This window comes from Corvus brachyrhynchos, unplaced genomic scaffold (genome assembly GCF_000691975.1).
Source record: "Corvus brachyrhynchos isolate BGI_N302 unplaced genomic scaffold, ASM69197v1 scaffold34, whole genome shotgun sequence".
NCBI classification, from domain to species: domain Eukaryota; kingdom Metazoa; phylum Chordata; class Aves; order Passeriformes; family Corvidae; genus Corvus; species Corvus brachyrhynchos.
Window position 1 is genome coordinate 2,567,010 of NW_008238126.1, and position 12,255 is coordinate 2,579,264.

Consider the following 12,255-nt stretch of genomic DNA (forward strand, 5'->3'; position numbering starts at 1 on the left):
CCTAAGAACTGGACATCCTGAAGACAAATAAAACTTTTTTAAACAATAGTATACAAATAGTGGACAACACAGTTCTTGTTGGTAGATGGCAAAGCAGTTCTTTAGAGTAGATGAAATTTGAGAGGCAAATCCCCATTATTAATTGTTAATGATTTGAAAGAAATAAATACTTTTCCCAGTCATGTATTGGAGGAAGTCCATGAGAAGAACTTTCTCTTAGCAAGACTGCATCTTACTAAGAGCAGTTCTGGTTGTGCAGTGCCAAAGTCATGGAAATTTTATTATCTCTCAGCCAACTTCTTTAGGTACCCTGTGCCTCACTTCAATCAAGAAGCTTCTCAGAATTCTTCCTCATTTTTTTCAGCTGACACTTCCTCATTCCATTCACAAAGAGATTATTTTAGGTGAAATGTGATAATGTGAATGCTGTTCAGGATGCTGAAGGTGTAAACCTAGATGCTCCTTGTAGTTTTGATGGCAGTTTATGAGAACTGTATATTCCTGTAGAAAAGCTGGGGAAGATGAAAATGGGTGCCCTATGCGTGTAGGACTTCTTTTATTTTAGAAATTTTGAAGTAATCTAGAATTGTTTTCTTGACAGAAAATAACAAGTGTGGTATAAAACAGACCACTGCCTTTATAATGAAGAAGCTATGCCACTTATTTTCAATATTATAATGGAAATAGCTTGTACAGAAGGATGCTTAAATATTTTTCCATTATCCAGTGATCTGGAAGTTTTGATACTAAGTTCTAAATTTATATGATTCATACAGGGAGTATAGGAAAATTTAAACACAGGAACATCAACTGAGATGGAAAGTTTTTCCTTTCCCAGAATTGTTTCTATGGAATAAAGTTCACGTTGAACCGTAACTCCTGCCCTAAAAGTCAGCTTTCCTGAATTAGAATATACTTTCAAATAAGTGTGCAAGACATTGTCTTCTGTCATCAAGAGGAAACTGTGAGTGTCAAGTGAAAATATTTTATATACTGTCACTGCTGTAAGTGTTCTGTTCTTGAAAATCGAGCATGTGGAGAGTAATATCAGGGCATTATATGGAGAGATTAAAAAATAAAAATAGTCTTGTCGGGCTGGGCATCAAGTTACACTGAATATTCTGATTGCTTTTTCAGTTTTATTTGGTGACTTCTACTTCAAAAATAATTTGAAGAACAATTGTTTTCTGTTTTTCTGTGATATTTTTCTGATCTGTACGAATCAGAAGAAAGTTAATATAAACGTTTATATTATTGTAGAGAAGGAAAGCACTGACAATCACACTGTGAGCAATTCTTCAGAGAACACTGATGACCAAAAAACTGGAGGAATTGTGGGGAAAAAAAAGGTTTGTGTCCTGATGTTTCTTTCCAGCTTTTCCAGTGACCAAGAAGGCAGTGGGCAGTTACCAAAGCAAATACCTCAACTTACACGATCTGCATAGATAATTAAACTGCTGAGAAACCTGCTCCTTCTGTTTAAGACTTGATTTTATTTTTGAAAGAATAGCTTAAAATTGTCCAAATAAAAGAAATGAGATAATGCCCATTATCACCTCAGGATGGCATGTCCATGAAAGAGAGATTGTTTATCACCTCACGTACTGGTGAGGTGAAAACTTAGGACTTGATTCCTATGGGAAATTATCTAAAAATATTCCCCCCCCCCCCCTTAATTGTCTCTGAAAGAAGCAGCTGAGCTGGTTGATGTTGCAACTCCTTCCAACATGCACTGATTTTGTGATCATATATATCTCTCTATATAGGTGTATGAGCATGTTGAGGAGTACCTGATATGGAATTTCTTACAGGTTTAGGATCCAGAGGCTCCTGCAGAGGCTGCTGAGTTTCCTGTTGAACAAAGACCTAAGATCCAGTTAACTTTGAGCACGTGTGTAGTCTCACTGAGCACAAGCCCTGTCATTAATGGCAGTACACACGTTTATCAGTAAGCACTTACTGCTCTGGGGCTTTATTTTTGGACCTTGCCTCAGGCTCTAATCTGAAAGAAACCCAAATTAAATGCACCACTTGTAGCATTTTGCACAAATTGTACAGTGTCTAATTTGACAAAATGCAGTCACTTCAACATTTCTGATTCTGATGTGCTATTTTTCCACATTTCAAATATTGCAAATGTTTCTCATTAATATTTTTAGTCATTTTGTTTAGAAAAAAAATATTTATTTCACCAAGGAGAAATTTGCCAACCTCATTGACCTTGGTACATACAAAGGGGTTTGTGGGTTTTTTTTCTTGAATTTCACTGCTAACTGTTTCAGTCATATGATTTACCTGGTTTTTTCACTTCAGTTTTCCCTGTTTAAGCGAAAGCCACTGACAGGCCAGAAGAATGTATGTAGCAGAAAGGAAGACAGCTCTGAAAAGCCATTGCAGAGTGAAGAAAAAGAAAAGGAAGATTTATCTGCTGAAGACAGTAAGGATGAAAATCAGAATCATACACTGGAGAATTCCAGTGAAACTGTGACTAACCAGGACAGAAGGATGAAAGTTAATACATGTATATTGCTCTAACACTGTTATAATATGTAAGAATGTGACAGTCTTAAAGCACATTGTGAATTTTTACTTGAAAACAGTTATGACTCAAGATGTTGATGGCTGCTTTTTTTGATTGATTCGATTGCTGTCATTTTAAATAGCCAGATGATTTTCTTGGTATTTATTGGTAATTTTAATAGCTCAAAATTATATGCTTAACAGCACCTTTCTGGGGTTCTGTGGCGTTACCTGTTGGTGTTCTAAAGCAAAATATGGGGGGTTTATATGTGAAAAGTTGAACACGGGCATTTTATGGATTTTTGCTAAATAATTTTATTCTGTTTCAGTCTACAGAGTAACACTTTCAGCATGATACTCTTGCAAAATTATAATATTTGATGTAAGATACTATTTGGTTTAACAACCTAGTTAAGAATATTGAGGGTACTCAGTTACTTAGAAATATATATGTTTCTTTCTGTTTTGACATAGAAAAAATAGCAGTAAAATTTTCAATTTAACATGTAGGCCCTTATGGAAGAAGTTACTTGAGTATGTGCCTAATTTCATGTGTGGGAGCAGTCCCAGTGGAAACAGTGCCTAAGAGCAGTGTAAGTACAGAAGTATCCTGCCAGACTGGGACAAGGAGAAAGATTTTATTTCTGAGAGGTGCTGAAAACAAAAAAACTGCTGAAATTGGCATAAACTGATGGGCCTCTCTCCTCACTGAATCAGGCCCAGTGAAAACTGGAAACCCTCGCTTTTGTTTCACTTGGATTCTAATCCTGTATTCTCTGAACATCCACGCCTTGATGAGTCTCCAGTGAAGCTTTTCTTACAGGAAAATAATGCAACCAGAGTTACTGTGGCACATGTTGGTACGACAAACTGATCATTATGGGTAAATATTCATGTTCTCTCAGGCAGACTGGCTTTTCTTCAGATGGAGACGGTGCTGGTTTGGCTAAATTTAGAAATATATCCTCTGAGAGAGGGCAGGTTACAAACCACTGCTCCCCCACCAGGTTCGGGAAAAAAACCTTTTTCCTCGAAGGAAAGTGAAAGAGATAAAAACTATTTATTTAAAGAACACACAGGAAAAGGATAATAATGCTAAATAATACAATCTCTCACTGTGGTGAAAAAAACCTGGGAAAATGTTAGAGTCCTCCCTATGGTCCTTCTCCTTCGAGCTGGGACGGGGTCGGCCCCCTCCTGCAGGGGCCAGGGCCCTCGATGGAGAACAGTCCCGATGTGTGTTGTGATGTTGAAAACAATCCAGCAGAGAAAGGGAAAAATCCGAAATTCCAGAAAAAAACAAAGGCCAGCTCTCCAGAGGAGAAAAAACCCTGAAAGCTGGCTGAACAAGCATGCAGGGTGCTTCTCTGCTCCTCTCCCCCAGTAGCAGAATGCAGAAGCCAAAGAAACCACCAAGAACGTGAGTGTGTTATCTCTGTCTGTGTCCTTGAGGTTTGTTTTTTTTCTCTCCACTCAGGCTCAGTTTAAAAGCACAGAAAGGTATATATACTAATTTCTGGGCATAGTGCAATGATAGGGAATACAACATCAAGTCACCCCAAGACAGAGCTTAGCAGGAGGAGCCAAGAATCGGTACAAATAAAAACTGCTTAACACCACTGTAGCATTAAGAAGTAGGAATTCTTTATTCAGCCAGATGCATGAGGGGATATCCCCTCCAAAATATCATGCAGGCTGAGTGCAGAAAAAGCTCCTGTTTTTATACTGTATTTTACACACAGAGTCATTGATTTTCCCAGAATAAACATACACATGATAAATAATTTCCCGGAAATCATTACTATATTTTCCCTCCCCTTTGCATGCGTTCTTCTGTCCTGGAGGTCTCTTTGCTGTTCCCTGGTGGTCAATGACCCCAAAGGGATCCCTGACCACCCGGTGACCTGGTAAAGGTTGGCACAACTGGGCTGGTTATTTTCCAGTCCTTCCTTCACTTCTTCCTAGTTTCAGAGTTGCTTAAATTTTATATAATTGGTCAGAAGTGTCCAGAGTTGATTTTGTCCTAGGAGTTGGTTCACCTGAATGCTTTGTCCTTGTAGTATGGCAGGTGCCCAGATTGTTTCACAGGGCCTCCTCTGTGCTACCATAATCATCACTGAAAACCTGGATGCTTGGGTTATCCTTTGCCAGAGTTGATTAAGATCCTTTCATTTCTTTTATTTTTCTTTGGGCTACTCTTGAGTTCTGCAGTGAACCTGACATGCGGAGGTTTTTTTCTCCATTATATTTACATATTTTCTTATTTTTCTGAATGCACATGTGGTTTCTGTTCTACTTGGATACTGTTGAGAAGAGTAAATTGGAAAAGGAGAAATAAAGTAAATGGTGCCCTCATTAATTTAAATAAGCTTTAACTATTTTTTAAGGGGAGATCAGTCACAGAAATTGTTCCTGTAATTTCTTTTTTTTAAGGTGAACTAATTTCATGAGAAATGTTCCTTTAAAATGGGAATTAACCTCCAATCTAATGCTATAGAAATTTATGTAATGGACTGTAAACTGCTGTATGTCTGAGCAGTTTCAGGGACTGGTACATTTATCTTGTCCACACACTTTGCTCAACAAGTAGCAGAAACATATTAATCCATTCTAATGTCTTTTTTACATGTCTTCATTTTTAATAAAAGAGATTAAACAAATAAAACAATTTACATGTGCATGTGTATTAATTTATGGGTTTTTTTTAACAAGTTCACAATTCTTATGATAAAAATGTGAAGATGTTTTATTACTGAAATGTTTTCATAAACATAAGTAGCAAAAAGTTCTAGAAGCATTTTTAGTACATCTTTCTCTGTTTTTTTTCTTACTTTCCCTAAGATTAAGTGTATCAACTTAACACTTTATTTCTCATTTTTATAGTCCTGCCATACAACTGAGACTGTGCTTTAGAATTGTTGGTTTTCTAGTTTCACTGCTGACCCTATCACTAGGTGGAGTTTGTGCTCTTCGAAGGTGTAACCAGCCTCTGCAGCCAGAAATTCTCCTTCTCGTGGCCCCTGAAAGAAGTTAAAGATACTCATTCTGTATTAAATTTTCTGTTTCAAAGTTTTCAGAAAACCTTATGCTTTCTGGCATATTGCTTTTGGCATTAAAGTGCTCTGATACCTCAGCATATTTATATAGTGTATTTTGAAAATTTTAGACGATGTGTATTTCTAAAAATGTAAAGATAAAAAAATACAATTACTCATTTATTTCTCAGTGTCTACATAGATGGACAGTGGTCAAATTCTGTTACATAAATGTAAGTCTAGATATACATGTTCCACCTAAATTGAAGTGCTATTAGTGCATACACAGATACACAGGCATGTACACTGATACACGTGTGTGTATTTATATACAAAGATACATACTTTTATATAGATATATGTGTGTATGTGTGTATGCCTATGGATGATCCAACGTGTGCCTGACCTCCTGAAATTTCCATTTAATCCATATATTTACATATGCAAGTTTACTGGTTTCCAGAAGTACAGGATTCCTTTATGCAGCTGCTGGTCCTACACAAGTTTGTGGTGATTGAAACAGAAAAGGAGAGAACACGCTGTTTAGACACTGTTTTATATGCCCAAAGTTAATAATCGTAATCATAATTATAATTTTATGCAACTTTTTCCTTTTTCTTCCGGGAATTACTTGTCCAATATGCAAAATACATCCAGTCCTTGTCCCTGAGGAATACTTTAAGTCATGCTGTTGACATTAGAATAGTCAAAGTAAACTGAATTCATATCATGATGGTAAAACACTGTAAGTCCTGATAATCAAGAATACAGAAGCTAATCTAGCATGACTATTGATAGACTGAGTACAGGTTTATTTAAAACATACTCATGTACACCAGCTACTTTATCTCTTTAAAATATAAATATGAATATAAATATAAATATACTATCTCTAAATTCCCTCACAGCGCTTTTAGGAGCTATATTATTTATACTCCTCATCACTTAGAGGAGTTTACAACATTTTCACACCCTGTTATGTCTAAATTCCTTTAAGGACCTAAATAGTGTTTCGATTAAGTGTAATGAGACCACCATCAGTGGTGAGAATTGGAGATATTAATGCTTTGGTAGTAAGTCTACTTTGCTCAGTATCTTATACTGATGAGCTCTCAAAGTTCACACCTATTTGCCTTTTAAGACTGTTTTGGAATTACAATTTATTCATGCTATGTAATTACCACTTTCTTTTTCAGGACCAGATTGTAATGACTCAGCAAAAGCCTTGCAAAATCTAAATCTGGTTAAACTGTAGTTCTTTCATTTGTACACAAAGAAGTCTTTTATTTTCGAGACCATTCTCATTTAATGTCAGAACAGTTTAAACACATTTGTTTCCAATCACAGTCATCAAAACCTGAAGAGATTTTAACAGTTAGAATTTTAAGGGATGTTAACAGCACTAAAAAAAAAAAAAAAAACCCCAGAGATTTTGGTCTTCAGTACATCTATTAAACACAAAACCCTGTATCTGCTGTTTTACCACATACTGATGCATCAGTCAGTGTCTAACTGGGAATGCAATATTGTCTTCTCCCCCAAATTCTCTGTTTTGCTGGCTGCCTAAGACACACAGCCCCTGCCAGATGGAATGGAAAAGGGCAACTGGTGTTCTCCAAGACTTGCTACATATGTACACCATGTATGTGCTTCCTGTGTGCCTGACCCAGACTTTCACGTTGAAATTTTCCACTGCAAGGGTTTTGGTACTGGGGAAATTGAGAGAAAGTTACTCTCACCATCTCCTTTGTGCCATTGCTGGGAGAAACGGCATGAGGCCACCTTTAACTGGGAAGAGCCAAGGCGTAGGGAGCAGGTAAGTGCTGCCTAAGAGGTGGGACACTCAGCCAGAGAGTGCTGCTCTGAAGAACATTTCATTTCCCTCAAATACACTATTTTTACAGTCAGGGCAGTATCTTCTTTTATATTTTTGACAAGGAGTGTGCCATTGAGGTTTAGGTGTGACCTAGGAAAGAAAGTTATTAGGATATAACTTCAGTTTATTATTTCACACAAGAAAATGTGTGATCATCATCTCTGTTATTTATGCTTCTAGAACAAGAATTTCCATTGGTGTACATCTTCCTGACGTTTCAGCCAATGCTGTCCCCTTGTAGGCTGGCCTCTAGTGTTTCTTTCCCGTCTGTCATTTTAGGAAAAGCAGCTTTCTACTAACAAACATGGATATATCACTTAAAAATGCAAAATGAGCCAAGTGCCTTTGACAGGCATGCCATGTGCAGGGGAGATGCCTTTTGAAAACTGCACAGGGTGAAGTATCCACTCTGCATGAAGACATGGTCTTGGGCTAGTACTGGGGTTTCCTGGCTAGCAGTGGTGTTTCATGGGCTAGTGCTGGGTTTTCATGGGCTAGCACTGGGGTTCCACAGTCATTTGCTGACAGCAGCAGCACGGTGTGTGAGGAATTTTGTCTATCATTCCCCAGAGAGCACCCTACATGACACTCATTCATCTGTGTCTTTCTGCCCATGCCTTCCTCTGAATATTTCTGCCTTTTTTCCTCTTGATGCCTTCACCACAGCAGCACCTCTGGAAGATCTGTTCTTCCTGCCTGTTAGCTCCACATGTCAACCCCAATCTTTGCTTCCATTTCAGCCTCCCTCTCCCAGACTCTGGCAGAGCTTCTGAAATGTCCCAGCACTGGAGCGCGCCCCACAGCCCCACAGCAAGCACCCAGAATGGCCCTGAGTGGGATCCTAAAGGGACCAGTGTCCGAGCACAGATCATGTGCAACTGGCTGACATCCAGAAGGAAAAATTTGGCCACAGAAGCTGGCAGTGACCAGAAGCTGGAAGGAGGGTCTAATAACAGCAAATGTTGAGTTACAAATTAGTATTTCTAAGTGTTGCTGCCACTAAACATCATGAAAAAGTAATAATAAGCTCCAAGAGTTCTAGGAATTCTACAGAAGAAATGCATTATTATGATTATTATTTTATTTTAAGACTAGTTCTACAGATATTTACAAGAGTAATTCTAAGTATCAGAGCATTTGCATTCAGTCAGGCAATTCACTGGTTTGGATTGGGGTCCTATTTGTCATCCTTGCATGACTAATCAGACCTTAGTTGGGGATTCCAAAACTTCATTACACACAGCTGGGTTGTCTGGGTATTGTTTTTATTTCCATATAATTCTTTTGCTATTTGGAGAAAAGTTATCAGATTGCTAAACATTATTAAAATTTGATTTTAATTAACTTCTCTCCATCAAAAGCTGTATTTTTATTATCACTGTAACTGCAGTTATTACAGCTGTTCTGGTACAGAGTAATAAAATTATACTTCTAAACTGCTATTGAAAAAAGCAGGAAACAAAAATTATGTCCTTATATTAACTCTTTGACATAACAAGAATTTTTTTAAGTCTCCAAGAGCTCTTAACTTTGCTTTGGGTCTTATTTTTTTATTCAACCAAGACATTTCCACACATTTCAGTCCTCTACTGTTGCTTGACTTCAGTCATGAAAATTTTCCTTTACCTCTGAACAGTCAAAACCTGAATTTCCCGTGAAAAGCAGACTGCTTAAATCTTGTGTGATGCCAGGAGTGCCAGAAACTCCAAATAACCACAAGCTTAGAGTTGGAATTTTTTTTAGGAAAATTGACAGCTGAACTGGGAGGAAAAAAAGGACTGTGCCTTCAAATTCAATATATGTGACATTTGTTTAATTCATTCATAGCTCCACATACTTCTTCCTATTAAAATGTCCCTTAAGAAAACTACAAAAATCTAATTTGTATTTGGAATTCAAATCTTTTTAAAGTTGCCTTGAATTTGCCTTTCAAGCCACAGTCTTTTGGGTGATTTCACATCGCTGTCATCCCATCAAACACGAAGAATGAGCGTTCCATTGCACAGAGAAACTCCAGAGCAAATTGGAGTCTGGATGAATGCACACCCTGGCTCTGCGTTTTCCAAGGCTCAATTCAAACAGTCCACAAAGGATGCATTCCCACTGCTCCTTATGCTTGCACTTGTGTCTAAATTTGAGCTGTAAGTTGCAGACTGTGTTAGCTCTTAAGTCTCTTGCCTTTCTCAGGGCAGTTAGGACACTCCAGGAGTTGGATGTCAGATGAAAAGCAGCATCGCAGGCACACCTGCTCACAGTGCCCACAGCAAGAACCCCATGCAGTGGACAGCCAAGACAGAGTAAAAATCCTGCAAACACCAGTGGTTATGTTGTTTGAACAGAGGGAATTGCACACGCACAATCAGGAGCAACAGGAAAGCAGTCTGAGTTCTCACTGATTCCAGGCAATCAAATAGGATTCTTGCCTGTACTAACTCGGACACCACAGCTGCAGTCACCGATGGCACCTATTACTGACACCTTCACCTCTCACGCTGACGAGACAATGAAGCAAGGAGGATTTGTCACCACAATCACCAAATTTCTGCACTGTCCCATGAAGCTTGAAATGGCTCAAAAAGGCTGCCCAGGAGAGAGGCTGTTACCTATGGGCAGGGTGGTGATGGGACAGCTGATGGAGAAGCTGCAGCTGCATTCACACTTCTGCTGGCAGTGGCCTCTTGTACAATGCTCTCATAGTAGTACAGTCCTTATACTCAAAGAAATACCCAAATGAAGGCCAGTGTTTTGGAAATGGGCAGCTACAAGGACAATACACAAAGGGGAAGCAAGAGATACCTGACCCATGAAGATCTGCTTCAGGTACCTTTATTGTTCCAGTACATTGGAATGCTGAACTCTTACCAAAGCCTTGCAGCACAGAAAAACTGCAGAGATCATCACAATTTATTATGGATTTCTAACATTTTACTTTATCTTTTCTATGCCAATAATATCAGATTAAAGCAATCCTTTTCCTGATGTTCTACTTTAAACAGAGTAATGTCAGTATTTAATCTCTTCACATGTGGAAATCTAAGGATTCCTTAGGCTGTTAAACTGCAGTTGCTCTGATGAAACTGCCATTGTTTTTCTTATTATCTCTTTCTTCATTTTTTGGCAAACAAGGTGGTCAAAACAGATTATTGAACCCAAGCATACTCAGACTGTACCTGCAGTGGGCACAGCAACTTGGAGAACAGTTTGTGCTGAGGCCCCAGCACCCACCCAAACCCATCAAGTATTTTACTCAGAAGGAGCTCTAGCCTGGCCCTGGGGATGTAGGAGATGCACTTCTGTGCACATTTCAGTCTCAGACAGCAAAGTAGTGAATCCGAGTGGGGAGGTATCTGGGGGTACTCCTGATCCAAAGGGAAATTCAGATGAGAAAAAAATGCTTTGAAGAAAGCTCCCAACACAGCACCCACACAGATTTTTATTCTAGTTGCCAGCAAGATCACACTTAGGCCACTTTGGTATAGCCAACCTCAAAATGTGGCAGAATTGGCACCTTCTTCTGTTTCCAGACTAACATTTCCCCTTGAGATTACTCTCTCCCCTCTGCAATTTCATGTCCCTTATTTTTAAAGAAGTATTCCTTTCCTGACTAGGTGGTATTTCCCTATTTGTCTAGGAAACAGCACAGAATGTGGGAGGGACCCTCAGAACTCCCTGGGCTCGCTCCCCTGTACTACCCCAGCACACAAACTCTGGCTGGGGCCAGGGCTTTTCTCACACTTTCACCAGTTTAGATTGCACATTAAATGCTCATGGTAGGAAGTGCAAAAAGACATAAACCCCAAATCTACCTGTAGTCAAGCTGCAGGGTTGACAGATGTCAAACTTAAGAGCATTGGAACATATGATGCTCTGCCTGAAGCCTCCACTTCCATAGGCTTGGAGTGACTGGGGAATTTGCTTTCATGTGAAAGGCAGGAAAAAAGCCTAGACAAAGACTAGAGTCTTTGTGGTTATGGAACAAAGCCTGAAAATGTAACCCCACAACACTCTGGCAGCTCAAAAAGTTAATGAGAAATGTGATGACTCCAACCTTTTTTTTTCTTACTCTCATGACTTAGGGATTCTTTTTTTAACATTTAAAGCTGGCCATCTGCAAACTGCTGAGCAACCAGAGCAGTTCATCTTGAGAAGTGCAGTCTGTTTCCTTGCATCACTGCCTGCAAAACTCCAGGCCTGCGTGGCAGGCGTGGCCACCTGGGATGGGATGGGATGGGATGGGATGGGATGGGATGGGATGGGGGCAGAAGGTGTCCCCACAGAGGTCCCACCTCGCCAGAAAAGTTCCTGGAGGGAGCACGAAGGGCTCATCCTCCCCATCCTGCCCTTGTTCACTGTGAGCCTCCCTGCCTCCCTCCCTGCCTTGGAGGGACAGATGGGAGGACACCGGTGACAGACACACTGTCCCAGCCAGCTCAGTGCCCTGGTTGAGGTCGGGGCTCATAGCACCGAGCAGGGACCCCACACCTGGGCTGCAACAACAGCAGCGTGGGCAGCAGGTCCAGGGAGGGGATTCTGCCCCTCTGCTCTGCGCTGGTGAGACCCCACCTTGAACAGCGCATGCAGCTCTGGGGACCCCAGCGCAGGAAGGACATGGACCTGCTGGAGCGAGTCCAGAGGAGGCAGCGGGTGCGGAACCAGGTGATCTTTATGGCCCCTTCCAATCCAAATCATTCTGATTCTGTGATCTCTCTCCGGGCCAGGGCACCACCGGGCGACTCCCGGAGGCCGCGTCGGAGGGCAGCGGGCGGCAGGAGCCCCTCGGGGGACAACGCGTGGAACAGGCGGCACCGCAGCCCCGGCGGACCC

The 12,255-nt window shown here is 40.2% G+C and overlaps 1 long non-coding RNA gene across 2 annotated transcripts in view; it reads left to right on the forward strand.

Annotated features, from left to right (window-relative positions):
* LOC108446555 overlaps positions 1 to 2,404 on the forward strand; it is a 2,760-nt gene extending 356 nt beyond the window's left edge. The window contains exons 1-3 of one of the 2 annotated variants that reach the window (XR_001861763.1): positions 252 to 964; positions 1,261 to 1,349; positions 1,812 to 2,404. This is a non-coding gene — a long non-coding RNA (uncharacterized LOC108446555). Of the gene's footprint in view, positions 1 to 251; positions 965 to 1,260; positions 1,350 to 1,811 lie in introns of those variants that run through there. The other variant, XR_001861764.1, reaches the window with a different exon arrangement.
* The last annotated feature ends 9,851 nt before the right edge of the window (positions 2,405 to 12,255 follow it).